We start from the raw sequence: 23,516 nt of genomic DNA, 5'->3' as shown, positions 1-23,516 counted from the left end.
GTCTATTTATATATTTGCTTACTTATACTTATGTGTCATATGATAGATTTAGGTTATGTTTTAAATTTTCTAACTTTATATTAAATTAAATTTTTATTTTTATTTAATTGTTGTTCAAGTACAGTTTTCTGCCTTTTACTCCCATCCCAGCCCATCCCCCCAGTGCTCCCCACCTCCTTCCCATTTTTACCCCTGTTAGTTTTTGTCCATGCGTGCTTTATACTTGCTCCTCTAAATCCTTCCCCTTTTCCCCTGAAATTCCCTCCCCTCTCCCCTCTTGTCCCTGTCTGCCTGTTCTGTATATCAATGTCTTTGGTTATATTTTGCCTGCTCGTTTGTTTTGTTGTTTAGGTTCCTGTTAAAGGTGAGATCATGTGGTATTTGTCTTTCACTGCCTGGCTTATTTCACTCAGCATAATGCTTTCCAGTTCCATCCATGTAGTCACAAAGGGTAGTAGCTCCTTCTTTCTTTCTGCTGCATAGAATTCCATTGTGTAAATGTACCATAGTTTTTGGATCCATTTATTTATTGATGGGCACCTAGGTTGTTTCCAACTCTTGGCTATTGTAAATTGTGCTGCTATGAACATTGGGGTGCGTGGGTTCTTTTGGATTTTTGATGAATGCTTTGTTTCAAATCCTTTATAAGTGCCAGTTTTAAGTGTGGTTATTTTTATCTAAAGGGATATAATATTGATTTGATAAAAGACCATTTTTCCCTGTAAGTATTTGGAAATACAGGTCACAAGATAGTTTCTTAAACTCACCGGTCAACTGGTGACTCCTTTATTCTTGCATTAGCTGTCTCTGTGTGTCCTTGTTATGTCCTGGGAGAGAGAGAGTTATTTAATGGGTATGTGTTTGCATATATAGAGGGTGGGTGAAAGTAGGTTTAAGGTTGTAAGTATGTGAAACACAGATTCTTCTACATGTTCATTGTGGTATTATTTTCCTTACAAACAACTGTAAACCTACTTTTGCTACACCCATGTATAGGTATATACAAGGCTTCTAAAGCCTGTTACTTCCTCAATTCAAAGAGTATCTCCTTCATTAAAATTTCCACATCTTCGGTTTGTTTTGTGTTCTTTTATAATATAAGCTATAACTTTATCAGAAGTGTCTAGCAAAGTGTGACATTGTTCTATCATGAACAATATACACCCAAACTGAGAATCCTGTCTGTACCTGTAACTGCTCCGTCACCCACCTTCCTCAGCGGACAGTCAGGTTCCCAGGCTTCCCTTTCAGCTCCCAGCTATTCCCGTGTGACTGTGTTTCATTGCTTTAGCACATCGTCCCCATTGGCTGTTCCTTCTTTCATTTCATCGGGGACATTCTCTATTACATTCCCTCTTTTACCAGTTAGATTTCATTACCCAGGATTTCAATAGCAACTGCCAATTTGTTAAACTTGCACACAAATCCACCTCACTGTTTTAGATGCCTTCATGTCATGGCCAGAGGTTTCTAATATGCTTCATATATATATATATATATGTGTGTGTGTGTGTATACATATATATACATATATGTATATACATATATATGTGAGGCATATATACACATATATGTATATACATATATATGTGAGGCATATATATATATATATGCTTCCATACTTTCGAGAAATTCCTGGTCTGATTATCCTCTTTCTCTTGATGTCCACCCTCAATTCCTCTAGTGGATACGTCCTGCTAGATTTTAAAATAAATGCTTTTAAACAATGTGACACATTAAACAAGAACAACAACAACCCTCATTTAATTTTTCAGGCTTCAACTAACTCGAACTATGTCCATCTTTCTAGAGGTCTGCAATGTGCTTTCTATCTATACATCATACTGTATTAGATATATAAAATTATATTAATATATGACATAATACATGTATAACATATCATATACTATATACAGGAGACTATATTATGTGTTTTGACCCAAATTTTTGATAAAATGTAACATGGTTTAATAAAAATATAAAATTATTTTAAGTAGAATCTAAATAAACAGAAAGGAGCATTATAATGATACACTCAATGAAAAAGTTATTTTTCTCTTTTCAACTTAATTTTACTTCACCGACATGTCTTGTCTTTTTGAACTGATGGGAGAAGTTGATCTCATTGTGTGACTAGTCTCTAAGACTCACTTTTTTTTGCCTGCAAAAATGAGGGGTTGCCATAGATACACTCAAGCTCTGTTATGCTAGAATGGTAAAATTTAAACCTTATTAGTATCCCCTGACCAGGGAAAATATGTTTATGCTATAATATTTTTACTATATACACATTTTTAAAGATGACAGGAACTTTCTTTTAAGATGTATGTTGCTGGAAGACATTAAAAAACAAGTACATAATTAATTCACACTTTGCTACCCTTGCATGAGAGAAGATGTTAGGCAACAATACCGAATCGGGGTACAGAACGCATGTCAAAGAATCATTATTTCCTTACTTTTTGTGCAATGCGTCTTGTAAAAATGCATTTGAAGCAGCATTAATACAAAGGTTGTTGGGTATAAGATTCTTTGCATTTGTTGAAAATCTGTAAGATAATAACCTTAATTGCTGTATTTCAAAATCCAGGGCAATTTTTGACTTAGCTTTAAACTAAAGAGTTCATTAGTGTCCAATTTCAAAAAGACAGTTAATTCTAAACATAGGTGGCAATTTTTGGCACTCTTTCCTAGTGATACATATGCTAAGAATATTAATGAAATAAAAAACAACAGTCCTGGATTATTCTAGATGGACATGGGCTTGTAAGTGACATATTTAGTTCAAAAGAAACTGTGAGAAACAGTTTGATGGTGATCTGCTTATTTGGAGTGAAATTGTTACACCTTTTCTAGTCATGAATTGTAGTTTTGCGGAGCCCATCCGAGAAAGGTGACAGATCTGAAATAGCTTTTCTTACACGGGGCACAAGTTACAAATACACATGTACATCACTTTAGTGAGAATGAAAACTGACTCTGTGACCTCAGGTAACCTTTCCACCATGCTGCCATGGCCAGCTGTCTAGGAAATTGCGGTATTGTTTTCCATGGGTAAAATTGGCCGCATTTCTTTTATTCATTTTTAGATAATGGATTCAGTTTGCTATTTCACATTCTTATTATTTAAATTTTTACATGCAAATAAGGTCCCGGCATTGGATGTCACATACCCTATGTGGAATTCAGCCTTCTCTGCCATCAGTTTGACCTTCGGCTGGCCTGTGTATTCACTGGCTGGACACTGAACCTGTTCCTCTTAGTTGAGTAAAGCCATAAATAGGAAGAAGGGAAAGGTTAGCCAATCCAAATGCAGAATATGGGTAAAGGTCAAGGTGGCCGGACATGCAATTCTAATTCCCAATATATATCAGACAATAAAAGTTTGACATCTCAGTCTTGTGGCACAAACTGTAATAATGAAATTGAGAGCACTGTGCAAATTATTTTTCATACAGGACTGGAGTTGAAAGGGAGTAATTGTATTTGTCCATTTTTATTAAACTTTAAAATTAGACTCTGGTGTTTATGAGAAAAAAGCCATACCTAGAAAAATAAAAATAACAAGTACATATTTGAAGGTTTTGTATTTTTTATGGATACCCTTTTTATTCACCATGAATTATAATTTGAATTATATATAGCTAAGCAAAGCAAAGGTAAGATAAATCATATAGACTTAGAAATCCAAAATTTGAAATAAATTAAACTGGCAAAATTGCTGATGACTTAAGTTACTTTTCCTTTTCACTTAACTTATAACACTTAGAAATAGTTGTTGGCATTTATGTAAAAGATTGGGGAATATGGGAGTTTGAATAGTAGCTCTCTGAAAGATAACCCCATCCTGATACCTAGCATGTGAGTCTTACATTATGTGGCATAAAAAAACCCAACCTTGTAGGTAGATTAAGTTAAGAATTCTGAGATGGAAAGACTATCCTGGTTATCCAAATGGACTCTAAAGGCAATCGCGTGTGTCCTTATAAAAGGAGGTAGAAGGAGATTTTACAAACACACACCGAGGAAACAACATTGTGATCTTGGAGGCAGAGATCAGAATGAAGTGCCCATGCACCAAGGAATGCTGGGGCTGCCAGGAACTGGCACAGGCAAGAGATGGACCCTCCTGTGGCCACTGGAAGGGGAAGCATCCTGCCAACACGTTGATCGCAGCCCAGTGAGACAAATTGCAGACTTCTGGCATTCAGAATTGTAAGAGAATGCATATGTTTCATTTCAAGCCACTAAGTTCGTGATAAAGGCAATTATAGTAAACTAATACAGGCTCATTTGTGGTAAAGAAGCAGAGCACTTGAAACATTTCGGCTAAAAGTAATATTCCTTGTGACTGTGCAAAATATGTAGGTTTAAAGGTAGAATTGCAATTGATCTACTCATTGATTCAAATGCAAACATTTTTACCCATCTTATTATGTATAACTGTTTTAGATAAGTAATGTGTTACCAAAGGGTACAGTCTCTTCAGGCTCACTCATCTGGTACAGAGGAATAAGAACTAATCGGGGAATGAGGAGGCTGAGGGTGGGGTATATCATGGTTGGAAGACAGATCAAACCTCCAACTTTGGAGTGTTGAGAGAAGAGGAAGAGTACCAGCCTAAAATCGGAGCATCCAGGGACACTTGTAAAGAGACTTAACTAGTGTACCAGGTTCATCCCATGATTTTAAAATGTTATATTCAGGTACAGGCATCAAGCTGAGAAATGTTTAAACATACCTTGTCAGATTGTGATGCCAAAAGCAATTCGGAATGAGAAATTGAACCACAGGAAACTCTCAAAGTCAGAACTGATCCCTGGAGGCAGCGGAGCATCACTGAATCAGATTGTTGCAACGCTACCTACAACACAGGACAGTCTGCTGGAGGAGGGAGGGTTTCTGGCAGTGGTTTTCAGATTGCATTTTCCTGTACACATTTTTAGTAGAAATCATTTAATTGTTTAAACTGACGTGTTTAAAGAATGAATACTACTAACATGCATCTAGTACTGACTGAGGCTATAGTGTTTGAATTTGTAAGAGTTTAGCACAGTTTCTGTCTCAGTCGCCATGTCGACAAAAGTAAAAAAATGAAAAGAAAATTAGCAAAACAAAAATGATGAGCTGTAAATTCTCAACTTTGAGAACTGAGTAAGAAGTAAGGAGAAAAAGAACTGGCCCTCCTTCCCCAAATCCGTAGTTGAAAAGCCAAATAATGATGAGTTCGAGAGAGTAATGACTCAAGAAGCTTCTCTATGCCAACAAAATATGAAGATTCCAGGAAGTCAGGAAACAGTTCCGATACAGGAGAGGTGTTGTTTTATTTTTTCTTTCAACAATCCCCAGCAAGAATAAGGAGAAGAATAAGAATGAGAAAGAGCCAAAATCCTGCTGTTGCTCAGTGTAAAATAACAGTTACTAAGATACTTAATAACAGATGCATTTCAAAATTATAGTGATGTGAGTCTCACAGAAAGTGCCATGTGTATAACACATTAAATATGCAAATAATGTTTCAGAACATGCACAGGGCTAATAAATACACTTTAAATATTGTCATGTTTCAATATAAATGGTATTATATTTAAGCATTGCCATTATATTTTCATAAAATTGTGTCAACTATTTTTAAGTAGGCAGAGTATAAATAAATAATCATACATATATTTAATTGACACATTTATAGTGTTGAAATTGAGGGGGTCTTGTAATGGTATGTAGTAATGTGCTTATTTGTGCATACCTATCTGGTCCCAAATGAAAATAGAATACTTTATCCCAGTGTAGACTTATGACCAAAGACCCTTACTTCTTATATTACATTTTCAGTGCAGCTGTAAAGATAGAAGTAAAAACTGAACTTCATTTTGTTTGGTGAATATTTTGAAAGAGTTCCAAATCTGACAGTTTTAAATTAAGTATCTACCGCATGTAATTTCATGTGTAGAATTTGATAAAAGATTTAAAGATATACTCTAAAGAATGAACCATAAACAGGAAAATGTATTTCCAATTACACGTGTTGAAAGTGTTGGCACAAGGTTAAGTTTAACTTACAGACTAGGTTTAAAGGTATAAGGAAAGCGTGAGAATTCTGTAGCTCTGAAGTGGGGGCCATGGCTGGTGAGTAGAAAATGAGAAAATGATCAGTCATGAGAGTGTAGAAGCGTCCACCATGCATTGAAAAAGGTCAGATATAGGTCAAGCCTTAATTCAGCTGTGGCGCATGCCTGTTCCACTGAAGACACTCTGGGGAATGTCTCACAGTGCTCAGATGAGACCGCACCCCAAAACCCAGAGCAGGTGTGGGAATCTCAAAAAATGTTGTTAGTAAGAAAAGGCAGTCAGCTTTCACACCTGAAGACTTAGGTGATCTTTGAAAAGAGACAGACTATAAAGGTGTTGACAAATATTCCCGGAATCATACTAGAAACCAGAGAGAGACTTTATTCAAGTGAATAGTTTGCAAACTTAAGAGACACAGCCTCCATCAGAAACCCCGTGTACTCCGTGGAGACCTAGGAGAGGCCTCTGTTCACAGAGAAACCTCCAGCCCATTGTTCCCACTTGGGTCTGTTTCATACAAAGGAGGCTTCTTAATTGCATGGTTCTCGTTGGTCAGTAGAGATGCAAATGAGGCTTCCAGATTTCGCAGTTCTGATTGGTTGGGCCTGGTAACAGTTTACTTCCTGGATGGTAGCACGGTGATCACACAAGGAACTTCCCTGGACTCAGATGGGCTTGGCAGGCAGGATGGCGCAGGAGGCCGGAAGTTGAGTTTGTGTTACTCCTTGAGGTACCAGCTTCGTGAGAACCCCTGCCAGCCAACTGCACCAGGCTCTAGTTCAAATTTCAATCCATTTAACCAAAAAGGATTCTGTCTTGACAGTTAGATTCTTTCTCAGGGTCTGCAAAGGAAACCAGTGCCCAGATTACACTATTTACCTTCTGAGACCTTTTCATGCCATGGAGGGAGCACTTCTGTCCCTGTTGCTGTGAAACTATAATCCCTTGAACCCCCTTTTTCTAAAATTTAGAACTCTGTGCATCCTATCATGATTTCTTTGCATTGCAGTCTCAGATGCCAAAAACAATGTGGCAGAAATTAAGACAAAGGATTGCTTTTACTGCTATTAAGCTAATGACTCTGTCTTTCCAGTATTACCAATCAGACAAGCATTGTAACAGTAAAGATAAAAAGATGTGCGTTATTCAAGTTCCGGTTTGAACCTACTGGCACCTGCCTCTGGTTTCTCTCCTTGAGGTGTTTCTGCTTGTTTGAAAATAGTGCATTTGGTAAGATAGGAAAAAAATGAAAATGAACTGAAGTGGAAGCTACAGTTGCTGGGGAAATTTCATTCACAAAACAAATCCACCAACTCTAGGACATCTGATTTGTGATATCAAATCAGCCCTGAGTCATGTATATTTTTGTTGGAGTTGAAAATCTTTTAGGAGATGTTGGCGGGGGGAAGCTAAAACTTAGATGTTCAAACATATCATTCTGAGACTATGACTTCAATTCATCTTGGGAAATTTTATTTTCAATTTGTATCATAGTGTGGAATAAATAAATTATTGTCAATATTCTCTTGCAGACTAAAAAAGGCTAGGTGGGAACAAATATGGAATGGCAATACAATAAAAATGAGTGAGTAAGAAGGAGCTCTATTTTGGATCTCTGCAATTTATATTCAATAAAATCACTCAGCTTGATAAGCTAGCCTTTCCAAATACCAAGAATAAATTGTCAAATAACTGTCATTATCCTCTCACCTAGTTAGATAATCAGTTCTTATTGTAGAAACAGCATCACAAATTTGACTGTGTGTCTGGATTTATAGCTTGAGGCACATGGTAATGATGGGGCGTTCCAAGGGTTAATTCTTCAATGGCCTGGCTTATTCAGACTTGCGTGGTCCAGAATCAAAACCTGGTCTTGGGAAAAGTAAATTTCACAGGAAGTCAGGTAAAAGAATATGAAGTCATATGGATAAATCCTGGGAGATCAGTTATCAGGAACTTATTTGCACTGGCATTGGTTTGGCCTAGATATCTATATATAATGGAGACTCGGCATTTGGTGAAAGAATTTTCTGGTTCACGGGAACTTCAGATATGGCTAGCAAAACCTTCATCACAGCCTCTTATTTCTCTTTTGTTAGTAGTTCTGTGCATTGGTTCAATGCAGCACATCTCTGTAACAGTAAAAGATAGAACTGGAAATCACGTGTGTTTTTCATCTGTATGTGCTCATCACTGAAGGTTTCCAATCGGACTCTGTTTTCAGTTAAGATTTTATGTCCAATATGAGGAGGCTCTGCTATTGCCCATTGTTGTTGAGATAAGCGATCTACCTAAGACTCCGGGTCAGAACAGAAAAGGGCCTCAAGACATTGCTCCTCAGTCGTTCATTATTATTTTCTAAAATACTCTTTTATTTTTCCTTGAAAATAGCCTGCTAACTTTTGCGACTTAATCAACAGAAATGTCCAAAATATGCAGAGGATTGTAAAGCCTGTATTAGCAATATGAAATGCTTTTAGCTTCTTCACCCTTCTTCTCCCATTCATCCATCATCTTTGAGACATGTATTGGCAGCTAACTGGGTGTTCAACACTGTGCCATTTGCTGATCATTTTTTTAATTGAAAAAAAAAAACACACTCACTGCCATAGAGAATCAACTTCTTTTAAGCTATAAATAAAATAGTTTTAATCCAGCGAACTTTTTTTTCTAACTAGATCAAACTTTACGGAACACAGAGCGGTATGTATGTCAGGTTTAGGGAGAAAATAAGAGGCCAAGGCATTTGGGAAAATAGTGAGTTAGCCTTTGTTTGATAGCCATTTATTGGCACCTGTTTTGTTCAAGGTGCTAAATTCTAAAGGTAAAAATTATGCTAAAAACAAAAACAACTTGAAAATCCTGCACTGTTCCTAAGTTTGACACTTCTGGAAGGTATTTGAAGTAGGGAATAGATTTTACGTAGTATCCTTCTGTGTGTTTCTCCAAAATTTCTATCTCAAATAATAAGTGTGAAAAACTTCAGTACACTCCAGCCGAAGAATATGGTCCTACCTTCAATTACTGGCTACCTCTTCTCTTTTCACAAGTTTCTGGAAACACTTGCAAATAGAATATTCTATTACAAACACATCATTATATTTAAAACACATGTATTTCCCAGGGCTCTTTCTTCTTGCTTCTGGGAGAAAGCATCAATTCAATGTTGATGTTTGATGGGCTTTTAATGCATCTTCAGAAAGTGCAGCAGCAGTGTCCGTGGTAGGGCTCAGCAGCTGGAGAAGGACCGAGTGAAGGAATCTGACTGTAGACAGAAAGGGTTTGGAAGTGCAGGGAGGGCAGGCAGTGGGGTGCCTTCCCACAGTTCTGCTATAATGTTGCTCCTTGTACTTGCTTGCTTTCTTGCTCAGCGCACGTAAAATTTTATTTATTTTTAATACCAACTATTGGACCCACTGACTGAGTTCCACCCTCCAGGATTTTTATAATTTTATTTTGCTCTAACTTTTCAGCTCCAACTCTACTCCCAAAAGTGTTGCACAAGTATTTGATCAGATCTTAGTTTGAAGCTTGATGTCTTTGACATTTGTTCAAAGTGCTAAAACGATTAAATTATGAAACTTTGAAGAACAAAGGCCCTGCCATCCAACCAGAAGGGCCCAAAGTGGGCACCCCATGGACACAGTATAAAACCACAGAGGACATGTTGGGTTGCCAGGTTTTGCAAACACATGTTTGCTGCATGGGGCATATTTATACTAAAAATTACATGTTGTTTTGATGTAATTCAGATTTAGCAGAACATCCTGTATTTTATTTGGCAACCTTAAGACCTAAATAAAATACAAAAGTTGGATAAGTAAGTAGACCACACATTAATCTCCTGACTATACACAAAACTGCCAAAAGGAAAGTTATTAATTCATTAGTATGAGTTCATTCTTAGGTATTGAATTAGATGTGCAGCTAAGATATCTGAATGGGACTGAATAGTCACCGAATGAGATTAACTATCTTAAGCTGACTCTCGTGACAGAAATGAGGCTTGGGCTTCCTCGTAGGAAGCTTCCCATGTGAAACTAGAAAAAACGTATCACTTGCATGTTTTAAGTAAACAGCATTTAACCCAAACTTTGGAAGGCAGCCATGCTCACCACTATACCACCAACGACTAACATAACCCAAACTTTGAAAACGGTAATTCCATTATTAGAAAAACAGCTTTTAAAAAATAAGCTAGAATGACAATCAGAGAAGAAAATCTAGCCAATTTTTATTTTATTTTTTCATCTTTTGTTTTTTAAATTTCTCTACTTCTAAAAATAATTTAGTATACAAATGTAATGAAAAATGAAATTACAAAGAAGTTGCATGCTAGGAAGTATTTATAAATATATAACCTTGCTCTAATGGTGATAAAAATTTAAGTACATCATTTTTATCCTGCAACTACTTTGGAATCTAAGTGTCAGTCACTTAAAAAGTAAAGGATTTGAACTTAGATTATCTAGTACTGGAATGATCATTTCCTAGTTGGGCAAATTATCCAGCTACTTAGGTTCAGTTTCTTAACCTGTAGAGTGGAGGTAATAATATTTTTCCTGAAGTCAAAGTTTACTTTGAACATTACATGAGTTAGGGCAGTCCCCAACCTTTTGGGCACCAGGGACCGTTTTTGTGGAAGGCAATTTTTCCACTGACTGGGGTTGGGGGGATGGTTTCTGGGTGACTCAAGTGCTTTGCATGCATAGCCTTTATATGACAATGTAATGTGAAGCCCAGTCCTGTTAGGTGCAGACTTGAGAGTTCACAGACTAGAAGTTGGGGGCCCCTGAGTTAGGGTAAAAATGTGTTAGTATAAAAATGTCTGACTGGGTGAAGTGCTATGGAATTTATTCTTCTTATTGTGTATAAGGCAGGATTCCTTTGTTTGAATGTTTGTTTTGTGCTTTTGTTTTTATGTTTCTATCCATCGTGTTAGGAGTTGCCTGATTAAGATACCAAAAGCCACTTTTTGGTCATTTCAGAAACAGACTTGGGTGCAAGTTGCGGTCATGGGAAGGCCCTAGAAAGAGCAAGAAGCACAACAGGCATGATGGCAAAAGTCTCCTTAAAAATATCCTCAGCTAGTGCCACTGACAGCTATGTAGCTGCCAGTGGAAACTTCCTGTTTCTGGTGGACTTGAAACACAGATAGCAGACTGTCTTATCTTGGGGTGCTGTCCCCAAATATCATGGGCTGGGTGACATACACAGCAGACATTTGTTTCTCCCAATTTTGGAGACTGGGTAGGCCAAGATCAAGATGCCAGAAGATTCATCTTGATGCGGTCTCTCTTCCCAGATCGCAGACAACATCTCCCATATCCACACACAGAAAGGAAGCATTCAAGTCTCTTCCTTTTCCTTCAAGTGCACCAATACCTTCAGGGGCTGATGAACCTTCGTGAGTTCATAAAAACTGTCTCCCAAGGCCTCACCTGCTAATACCGTCATATTGGGAATTAGGGCGCTGATATATGGGTTTTGACGGGCCATAAACATCCAGTAATCTAAACCAATGCCATTTTGATGGAATATATTCATACTAACCCCCTTGCACACTCAGCACTTGGCAAGGAGTAGAGGATAGCAGAGAACCCCTCCCCTCTCTCAAAAATCTGTGCTTTGTGCATTCATAATCAGCTTCAGGGCTTTTTTTTGTTTGGTTTTGCATTGCTTTTCCTACCTGCCCCCTTCTCAATTCTTTTCTTCTCAAAATTAAAAGGGGAAAGGAACGATGGTGATACTCAGAACGAGGCTGGGGCAGCCTCTGTGTGTTGTTGTAACGAGATTTGGTTCACTGTTGCATTCCTTCCCATCATCCCATGGACGCCGCCTCCAGAGTAGGCAGATGGCAGAGGAAAGTGACTCGGGATTGATATGCAGCCCAGCTGTGCGTCTGTGCTCTGCCTTCATATGCAGCGAAAGTGAATGCCTGATCAGATTTAAACTTCAGAGAGAAATCTGTTTACCTGTGTCCCAGATGCCTAGAGTATCTATTTACTTTATTTGAACACATACATATTTTTTCTTGGTGGTTATAGAATTTGAAGGCTAATGTAATGAGTAGGTGAGAGAAATGAGTTTAATTTAGTCTGAAAATAAAAATTTGATAAGATTAATTAGATTCCTCAAATGAATGGTAACCTGTCAAAATATGCATTATAATAAAATGGATTCACATAAAAACAAAACATTTATCACATTTTATGACTGATTTAAGTGATATATAGCATCAGAGACCCAATTCAAATCTATGAGTACACTTCAAGTAAGAGCACGTGATTTTTAAAGTATTAAAAGTATATTTTCTTTAATTTTAAATAAAACATTTCTAAAAAGTAAATTTGAGTGATGTCTATAAAAGAACCCATAAGTTCATGAATGTGATTTTTTACAATTACATAATTGAACCTTAGATTTAAAATGCATTTAGTGAATTTAAATGTATAATGGAATAAATAGTCATTTTTTAGTTAAAAAACCCCTGCTTTTTTCTGGTTTGATGTGTTATATTTATTGATCTGTCCTTTAAAGTAAAATACTGAAAAACTAAAAGAATACTGCATTAGAATTAAATATTCAACTGGAATGTAATTAGACTGAAGTTTCCCCTTCATTAAGTGTATGGACAAATCAGATGTGCATTTTCAAAAGTTTCTTACAGGGAAAACACATAAGTGTATTGTAAACATTTCATTAGTTTCTCTTTGATTTCTTGCCTTTCTGCATACGTGTCCAGTTTCACAGCTACGTAGATCATTACCTTCAATCGAGTCTCTATATTAGGGGTTGGGTATCACTCTTACCTTCGGAAAGCTTTCTGTCAGTTACTTGCAAATATTGATAAAAGTAACATTGATGTTTAGTGACCCAAACCTTTGGGAAAAGAAGCAGGTAGTGAATTCATTGACTATGTAGGAATCCTTTGGAAGTTACTGATCAAAAGTTGTAATTTATCATTACAAGTCACCCTGAAACACACACCACAGACCCCCTCATGACAACATGGGTTACAACCAATGAAATGGCTAGTAACAAGGATATGACTTTTTTTAAATAAAGTCTGCTGAATATGTCAATATCCAAGAAGAATACCTAAGTGCTCTGGGAAAGTATTCTTTACTTGAGTACAGAGAATATGTCTTTACTTTTGCCCTAATATAATGTAATAAAATGTCAGGGCACAGGGTAAGTGATCACTGAAAGAAAAATTCTCCAGATTTACAAGCCAAACCTTATTTTTCCAAACACCGCCGTTAAGCTAATTCTGAGTGTCAGTTCAACTGTCTCATTGACCTGAAGACCCTTCTTATCCCACCAACAGTTTTTTCAGTCAAAAAACCTTTCAACATGTGAAATTGATGAGCAAAATTAAAAGTTACTGTCTTAAAAATATAATCTAGTCACACTAATAAAATACACACATAAACAAGCATATAATTACAACATACTGTACGTTCTTGGAAAGAAAATTGTGACGTCCTGTAACAGGATATAATGATACATATGTCCTGGTACTACCGATGTGCAGCCTTCAAAACAACCAGAAAATATTATCTTTATGCTGATGCTGTGTATGTGAGCAGAAGAATAAAACATGCCGGGTAAAGATGTCCATGTTAAAGAAAACCAGAGCTTGACAGGAAAGGGGTAGAAATAGGTCTTATGCATAAACTGTTGCTGTAGGGAAAAGACCAAAGTATAAACTTGGTCTCCATTCCGAATACAACAAGCACAGCTGAAAAGCGTAGCCAAGGAGTAGGGTGGGGTCAATGGATGCAAATTGCAAGAAGGAACGTGAAGGGGGTTCTGATTAGCATCTCACCCACAGGCATTGGTGGGATTTTTACAGAAGGCAGGTCAGGGAAATCAGGCATCACCTGAGAGAGAGTGAAGGGGATGAGAAGCTCAGTTAGATGTGGAGGGTGACCAGATATCCAGGACCAGAGATTCTGTGTAAGCTAATTTAGCAGGATTTCTCTAACACCGGGGTGTGTGAAAACAGACATGAAATTGCAAAGGCAGAGACCCAGCTGGGGATGTTTCAGAAGAGCCTGAGGGATAGTCTTTGTTGACCACTTCATGCGTAGTAGGTCTGCTTCCTCCAGGGAGGAGAAAGAGGGAAGGAATGCAGAGAGTGGTCTTATTCACATTTGGTAACTTAGATAAGAAAGAAAACAGAAGTGGATCTCATACAATGTGAATTTTTGCTAAATGCAACTAGTCATTACCTGTTGTGTTACTGAGGGATCTTTGAAATAGTGTGTAATATGCAAGTTCTTTTTTTTTTTTGAGTGCTGTTCAGCTGAACTATGAAGGACAGGTAGAAATTACTCAGCTGAAGGAGAGGTGGGGGTGGGACGGCGACCAGAGAGAGTGTTACAGGGGAACCTTCCTCGTTCTGAGAAATGGGAGGCTGAATCTATTGGAAATCAGGTGCCACAGGCGTGTTTGGAAGCAGAACTATGTGTAGGTGTGGATCCATTTCACTTGCAATGTGGGTGCTTGTTACTTTCATGAAATTTTTGATAACATTCTCAGATTAAATCATCAAAGACATGCTCCCTAAATCGTTTACTGGCACAGGAAATCTATATCATTAATTACATGCAACCTAAATTAGAAATTAATCATTTTAAGAGCTCGAACTTAATAAGAACACACATTTTATTAATTAGAAAACTACCAACTCTGCACTTGTAAAGATGAAAGTATGAAAATGAAAGCATTCTGGTAGTTATTCCTTGTAGTTTACAAAATCTCCATGTTGGCAGAGTTTTCTTTGTTCTATAATTTTCCACCAGATATGAAATTAATTTGTTGAGGTCATGGCGTCATGGGTAGGGGATTGTTTCTGAATAGAGTATTCTCATTTAATTTGTTACTCTCGATGTGGGATTTCTTTTGTCTGGAATGCAAAATTTGCCATCGTTTAAGGTCCAAGTTTCCTCCAAGAAAATCTATTTCTTTCAATTTTTGATAAATCTATATGTAATTGGAAATAGACTATATCTAGTACAGAAGAAGGAAAATCAGTTGTTAATTATATTTAAGCTGATGCATTATCGCATATCCTGAAGTTTTGTCTTCAAGACATTAATCACCAAATTGCAAGTAGCATGCAGGTATTGCCCGGACTCAAAGTGGATCTATCTTGGGAAAAAATATATTGAAGTACTTATAAACTTTAATGTAGCAATTTTGAGAAGATAATTAGCTGCCATATTACCAAAACACTGTTAATTATTTTTTTAAAAATAGCACTTTCTGGGCCTACTAACTCCTAATTAGCTGATTAGTCGAAAGTGCTTACAGATCTGAGCCCTACTCACCTGACTGGTCACCTGAGATTCCAAATGAAACTTCTAAAATACATATATTTAAACACAGAAAGTGACTTACAGTCTTTAAAGAGAATAAACACATAGGTGCAAAGTAATGTGAGGGGTTTCTCTAAAGGGCACCGTGGTGTAGGTCCCAGCCATCATCGCGAGTGGAAAGATGGGGCTCAGGGTCCCGGCTGCCTTGCCCTCAACTACCTACCCTGTGAGGCAGCAGATGAGCAAGGGTGACCCCACTGGCCACCCCACGACCTGGGGCCCCCCACCGACCTCTTCAGGCACATGTCCACACCTGTAAACTAGGGGCCTTCCCTGGGTCCCCGTGTTGCAGGGAGCAGTCAGTGAGAAGACATGCCGAGCAGCTCGTTCACTCCAGTGTGTGACAGATGGCGGGCGCTTAGGCCGAGGGGCTTCCCTCCCCGTGTCTCTGTGCCCCATTCTCTCTCTGGGAAACACCTAAGGGGACTTTCCTGCAGTGTGTTATCCTTGTCATTTTCGATCCCACGAAGCTGACACATAGAAATGCTTTAGGAAGAATGCAGACTGTCATCCATGTCACACATGTTAACAACAGAAAATATGTTATGGTCATTTTAAGGTCTCTTGTGGGGAAGAAAAAACAACAAACCCTGTTCCATCTTCAGGACGTGTTGCAGATCCGCTGAGTGACGTGTGTCTCTTCCTACGGTCCGCCAGTTTCCAGTGCGTTTACACCGAGGGAAGGGAGCTGATGAGTCGCGTGTATCAGTGTCTTTGGGATAGTTCCTCACTCTTGCCCTCAAACATAATGATCCCGACAAGCTAGCACATGGACATAAACATATAAAGACACAGAAAGAGAAAATACTACAGAATAAACATGCCCTATGTATTTACTTCATGACAAACATCACCTTAGTAAGTTTGATAGTAGAATTAAAAATATTAGAATGAAGTTTGACACATAAAGCACTGAAGATATTCTAGTTCTTGTTTCTTATTAGGAGTTGAGAACATTCTAAATATTATTAGTACTGAGAAAAAAAGCAGAGGCTCATGGACAAAGGTGATTGAGAACAGTGTATAAGTTGTAGTGAGAGAAGAACAGAAGTTTTAGAGCCTAAATAAAATTTTCATATGATCCGCTAATGATCATAGATCATCCAAGAATCACCGCCTTTAGATATCTACTCACAAGAATTGTGAAACAGGTATTTGTACACCAGTGTTCACAGCAGCATCAAACTAATAGTCAGGAGATGGGAACAACCCACATGTCCTTTGACCGATGTGCGGATAAACACGTACGGCATATACATCCAATGGAGTATTATTTAGCTTCAGAAAGCGAGGAAAGTGGTGCATGCTGCAGTAGGGGTGAACTTCAAAAACATTACACTAAGGGAAATGACAGGCTCGCGAGGATGAATATTCTGCGGTCCCACTTCTCTGAGGTGTCTGGGGCGGGCCCATTCATAGAGACCAGGTAGAACAGAAGTTTCAGGGGTGGAGGAAGAGGGATGGGGACTTACTGTTAAGTGGGAACAGAGTTTCTGTGTGGAGTGGTGAAAAAAACTGGACATGGAAGATGGTGATAGTCGTGCCACCTTGTAAGTGTATGTTGATGTCGCTGAATTATTCACTTAAAAACTGCTCAATTGGGTTAAAAAACAAGAAGAGTTAGGCAAGTTAAACATTTAATTTTTTTCTGATGATTACCTTCCAGGCTAATATTGTAACTTAAGCAAGACATGCAACATTGGAAATGGAGGTGCAGAGCGTGGGGGAGTATCATTATGTTCTTTCTGATGTTCCCACATAGTAACAATAGACCACTTGTTCAAATAGTGATTGATGCAGACTGCAGCCTGCGGGGTCCATGGGTTGTGGCTGCAATGAACACATTTGCATGGACTGCAGAGTCCTGTGGAGAAAAGGGGGGACACACTTGCTCTCTGAGTGAGAGAGGGGGCCTGGACGGGCTTTTATTACTTTTGTGGGCACATTACATCAAGGATGGTCCTCATGTACTATGCAGTGGTTTGCTTTAGGTGGTCACCTTTTACAGATAACAAAGAAGAGGATGTTGCTAATTACTACAAAGAAAAGGATGTTTGCAAATGCAAGGGGAAAAGTGATTGAACTGGTTACACTACATCCTTGGGAGATTTAGCACAGACTTTAGGAAGTTACTTTTGAGATATGCAGTAAATATTTGCTGCCTCAATTCAGGGTGAGGGAGCTTTAGCAAAGAGCAGCCTAGGTACCGTGCAGGCCTGGTTCCCCACGGGAAAACTGACCTGTGGGTCCAGTTCTTGTGTGCCGACTTGCTCCTGCTGGTTTTTCTGAGTCAGGCTGGGCTATATCCATCACTGCCATGCGGATCGGTTCCCTGTAAGTGATGTATTGTTCAAGTACATTCCCTTTAAGCCCATGTCTGTACCAGACTGACCAGGACTCAGTTCTCAGCTCTGCTCCATACTTTATGACTTTGGACAAGCTATTTATTTTTTTCTAACTCCAGTTTTCCTCATCTGTATCATGGGGATGATAACAGGAACTTCCCGTTAAGATTAAGATTATTGTAAAGATGAAATGAGAGAATGCTTGCAAAGTGGTTACCATTGGACTTGGCATCTAGACAGGGCTCAGATGATGTTTATATTTAGTGTTGCCTTGCAAAAACCTGAGTTGAAACGCTCTTAAGAAGCAGCAGTTATTAAAACTACGCAGCGTTAGGTTCCATGAGAACTTCCGTTAAACTAAGCTAAAGAACTTGTGTGTGCATGCGCACTTTTTTCCTGGAAAGATAATCCAGAGTCACAACATACTCACAGTAGTCCAAGACTTTAAAAGGTTCAGACCGTGGCCACAGATAGAGGCAAGTTCAATTGACTCATCATTTAGGGCAACTCTGCTTAGAGTGTTCCTGAATTGACCAATTTTCAAAATAACTGGACAGTAGAACAAGAGAATGATTTAATAAGCAGGCAACAGACACCTTCTTTCTCCGTAAGACAGGGCTCGCTGCTCTTTATTTCCATTTTGCTGTCAAGTATCAAGCTCTGTAAACTCAGTGGGAACCCACAAAATATTTGAGCAGCTTATACAAATTAAAAGCTTCCACCAAGCTCTGGAAAAAGTAGGAACCAGGAGAGTCTAAACTCAGAGATGCTTACCAGGAGGTCTGGACAGTGTTGAAGGGGGAAGTGCACCTGTCTCACAGTCTCTCCTCTGAGTTTAATATACCAGCACAGGATTCTGTGCATGTAATACTTATACTTTTTGAGTTAGGTTATAGACAGAAGTTATTAGAATTACAAGATGTTAACTCTGATCCAATATTTAGTTAAGGGTGTATTGGATAAATTTACTTTACAAAGCTCTTCAGCACCAAAAAAGATAAATAAAGATACTGAATCCAATAGTAACTGAGTTGGAATGGGGAAAAAGTTCATCTGCGACCTTGACAGGTGACTTTGGGCACATTATGTGGCTGCTTTGGGCCTCATCTGTATAAAGAATTGGAATAAAGCATTTTTTAAAAAAATTATCAGCTTTAAAACTCTTAAATCAAGGAGAATCTTACAGGGAAGACTAATATATAAAACAGAACTATAAGCTTTCTGCTTGTGACCTACTTTCTTCTATTTTTACACTCTACTGCCCAGGCCAGCCCTATGGGGCATTTTCATGAAACATGTTTTAGAAAACCATTAGACTAAAGACAATGTAAGTAACCAGTAGCCTCTAAATACAACAAAATGGAATTGTTGTATGTTTGAAGTCATACACGGTATGAAATAATTTTTTAACAAGGGTTAGAATCAACTTAAGATCCACGCTATTTTGTGATACAGGTGTCTGTTCTGAACCTCTGTGTGAAAGTCTCTAAAATTTGGGGTTCAGTCTGTACGCAGACTGCTTCCTGTTCAATGTCTCACCAGGTCACCATACCCAAGTTCCCCGACCACGTCACCTTAGGCTCTATATAAAGCCACTGGGGGTGAGGGGCTCAAATGTCTTCATTCCGGCAGCATTTGCTGGGACAGACAATATCAGAGAACAGAAAAGGGCTGTGTGATTACAGTAGATTGTGTTAGGTGCCCCAGTGAAAACAAAAGGCTGCTCTGTGCCTGAGTGTGCAAAGAGTGAGCAGCCCAGAGCGAGGCAGCGGCGTGTGTGACTCATCACACTCTCAGTCACAGTGCTTCTCACTGAAGCATCTGGTAAGATTATTCTCCTTTCAGACGTGGCCTTTTTTACATCCTTGTCAAGAAGGGTGAAGCCATACTAATTGTGCAATTTTCCACCTGTCGCCCTCTTTGCCTCATATGACCATTAAGCCCCCAGGTGAGCTCGCTGCTTACAAAAGCTCAAATCTGTTTCTCTTAGACTATATATTTAGGGTTCTAGAAAACACATCTTCAGTTGGAGTGCAGAGGTACGGTATAATTTTCTCCCTGTTAATACAAAGGGACCTTGTCAAATGTGAAAACATTATGAACATGAACGTGGCCACATAATCGCTTGACTGATGGGCCAAGAGTAAACTTAACATTCTCAGAAACACAGTGTTGCAAAGCCGAGGAAATCAGCCGCTCCATCTCAGGCTCTTAATGTATGTGGTAATTTGTATGTACACGGTGATGTCAAATTGAGTTATTAGCCTAATATCTGTGCAAGAAGGCTTCAAACACAACATGCTATAATCAAACCTGTTGTTATTTTAAATATATGAATCAAACACAACTGCACTAGAGCTATGAACTTGAGATGGGTTTCTTGCTGAGAGGTGCTCACATAACAAATGTTCAGCTTCGTTTTATTTGGTCTATTTTTCTAACAGTTTGAACACTTACAACAATCTCCCTTTATTAAATTCTCTGTGTTTCCTTGCAGTTTACCATCCTTGTAGAAAAAAGACAGGATGTTTAATGAATCTAGCTTCATGTACCTGGTGTATTTAAACAGCACTGTGTTTTAAATAAACTTTAAAACACTTGAATAATTAAGTAAAACAATATTTTATTAAAAGGCATTATATTTATGTCATTTTATATAAAATAACTTGCATACTTAGAGACTAGACCCTTTGGAGCACTAATAAAACCTAGGAATGAACCCTTTAGAAAATGTACAAATGCAAGAAAACCCGAAATTTTTGCACGTAATTTTAGGATATTCAAGGATCTAAAATTAAAAATCAATGATAGTCCATTTAATTTCTGATATAACATTTTGCACAGTTTTATTTTTCATTATTACTCATTTGCATGACTTAGCTATTACAGGAAATATTACCGCCTTTAAAGCTTCTATGAAACTATATTTTAAATAATTTTATTTCTCATGGAATGAATTTGCAGTCATAGACTAATTATTATCACGTGTGCATAATGTGCCTTTTGAACTAATTCTGCCCCATCTTAAATTGTTTCTGAAGAAAAATTAAATGGAATGTCTGTAAATGTAAGCATTTATTTGATATGTATGTGGTATGAATTAATCATATAGAACTTTACTTGGGCGGTGCATGCATATTTATGACAACAAGCTATAGAATAGTAACTGCTCTTCTGTTGATACACCAGACCGCTTGAAGCCATCTGCCCTGTGTACGGGTCCCGGCGAACACCCCCCTCCCACAGTTCATTTTGTGTGTGTTGTGACCCTTCGCAGTGCTCAGAGGGAGGGCCACACAGCTCACTATCTAGAGTTGGACTTAAATATATGGAAGTATACCCCAGTTATTCTCATTATGAGCTGGGTTTCTAAACAATTTAAACAACTAGGAGGAAACAGCAGATGCTCTCTTCATTTTTAACGTAATAAACATACAGAAAAGTACTCCTGAGGAATGTAGCCCCCTGGAAAGTGCTCGTGCGCCTTGTCAGCTTTGGGAAGAAGCCCAGTTCTCAATGCACTTTAAACGTGTAAGATTGCTAGGAATTGAACCGTACTGACACCTTTGATCTATTTGCCACAAACAACTGTAATGCATTTGTCGTTAGCAGCCCGAGGACGGTGCAGCTAGAGGAAGTTATACCCTGCCCATTCCTTTCCGGGATGACTACGTTTTCTTAGGAACCATCTACCTAAATGGATTTATTTTATTTTTTTATTCTCTTTTTATTTTTAAGATTTTTTTATTTAATTATTTTTCGAGAACAGTTTTCTGCCTTTTACTCCCCTCCCAGCCCACTCTCCGTGCTCCCCACCTCCCTCCCACCTCCACCCCGCTTAGTTGTTGTCCGTGTGTCCTTTATACTAGCTCCTCTAAATCCCTCCCCTTTTTCCTCTGAAATTCCCTCCCCTCTCCCCTCTGGTCACCATCCCCCTGTTCTCCATTTCAGTGTCTTTGTTTTTATTTTGTTTGCTTGTTTGTTTTGTTATTTAGCTTCCTGTTAAAGGTGAGATCATATGGTATTTGTCCCTCAACACCTGGCTTACTTCACTCAGCATAATGCTCTCCAGTTCCATCCATGCTGTTGCAAGGGGTAGAAGCTCCTTCTTTCTTTCCGCTGCATAGAATTCCATTGTGTATATGTACCACAATTTTTTGATCCATTCATTTACTGATGGGCACCTAGGTTGTTTTCAGCTCTTGGCCTGGTTAGTACTTGGATGGGAAACCCTAAATGAATTTAGATACAAGAAGGGAGACACTCCGAAGGTGCGGGACACTTCCACGACCTCTAGGGCAAACTGGGACTAAGTTAACCAGGCAGTCCTCTTCATTTTCTACGCTCTGATCCCTGATTGGTTCGGTTTCAGCAGGAGCGCATGAGCATCCTTATGTTCTATGACTCTTTTAACCCCCCGTGCCAGGCCCCAGGGCAAAATCTAATGCAAAAATAAAGTGCAAGGTACTGTCTCTTTCCTTGCTGTCTGCTTTTAATTGTACATTAAAGTGAGTGCCTAAGAATATTTCAATCGGGGAAAAAATAAATAAATGAACATATTACCATTAGAGGGGAGTCAATCAGTGTATCGCTTGGGGGACATTTGAACAGAAATAAAGTTCGAAAAATAAGAACAAGAAAGAACTTTTCTCTGTTGACCAACCTGGACTCAGACTCCTACCAGGTAAACTTACCTCATTGATCCCTCTGGGAAAGAAAAAAATAATTTTTCCCCATTTGTCATCTCTTTCGCTTTACTTTTTCATTTTTGTATTATTTATCAATAATAATATCTTTGCTAGTTCCACTATTGCTTAAGCATAAAACCGATTTCCGTACACTAAATCGCCATGAGATTGTTACTCAGAGCAAACGCACACCACCTACAGCTGCACTCACCACAGAGCGACACTCGGCGTGCGCCCTTTCTCTCTGTTCTGCTTGTCCTGTGTCCTCTGTCCACGGGAGCTATTTTAATGCTGTCCATCCATGCCCACTCGTAATTCTCTCTCTGAGCAGGTCTGAGCTTTTACTGCTGGGAGGAAGGTGGGGTGTGACTGAGATCACTCGGTGACATTCTGAGACCTCCCTGCACACCTCTGACTCTTCTCACCACCGAAGTTTGCAAAGTTTGCTCTCCCGGCCCTGGGCTGTGCTCGTTTTGAAGGGGACGCTTTCTGCCCTTTTTGGTACAGCTGGGATCTGGTACACATGGAGAAGCTGTAGAATGACTGTGGGCTATTGCTTCCCCCTCTTGGTCTATGCAAGTGGCGCCCCCTGGAGTTGTGCTGTGTAGTTGTACACAGTGTGTAAAAAGCACACAGCTGTGCGTTTTTCACCCTGAAACACGCTGTCGGAAATTTCAGTCTAGTGGCTGAAATTTCATAATAAATGTGCATTTGAACCCCAACCTTGGCAGGGCTCATATACAACATAAGCCAGAAAGGTATCAGATACTGGATGCAAATATAAAAATCCATTAGTCCAAAAAGAAGCCTCCTAAGACTACCTTTTTATTCCTAAAAAGGTAAGACATAACTGTTACCATGCAATATGGCTATGTCTTTTAAAGTTTAAATTCCAATTTCTGTGAACAAAAACATTGTAGAAACAAGCATGTCAAATTGCTATTTGTTCCTCATAGCCAAACACTTCAGAAGAGCACAGGACAGGTTTATGAATGGGAATTCTGAGAGCATACAGCAGGAAATGGAAA

At 38.6% G+C, this 23,516-nt stretch overlaps 1 long non-coding RNA gene across 1 annotated transcript in view; it reads left to right on the top strand.

The window, feature by feature from the left end:
• Positions 1-23,516, top strand: part of LOC128626628 (uncharacterized) — a 433,748-nt gene that overhangs the window by 7,371 nt on the left and 402,861 nt on the right. The gene's annotated exons all lie outside the window — the stretch shown is intronic.

The sequence above is a fragment of the Artibeus jamaicensis genome, unplaced genomic scaffold (assembly GCF_021234435.1).
Source record: "Artibeus jamaicensis isolate MK-2021 breed Jamaican fruit bat unplaced genomic scaffold, CSHL_Jam_final scaffold_833, whole genome shotgun sequence".
In the NCBI taxonomy this organism is placed as follows: Eukaryota; Metazoa; Chordata; class Mammalia; order Chiroptera; family Phyllostomidae; genus Artibeus; species Artibeus jamaicensis.
This window is presented reverse-complemented; position numbering and strand designations above follow the sequence as displayed.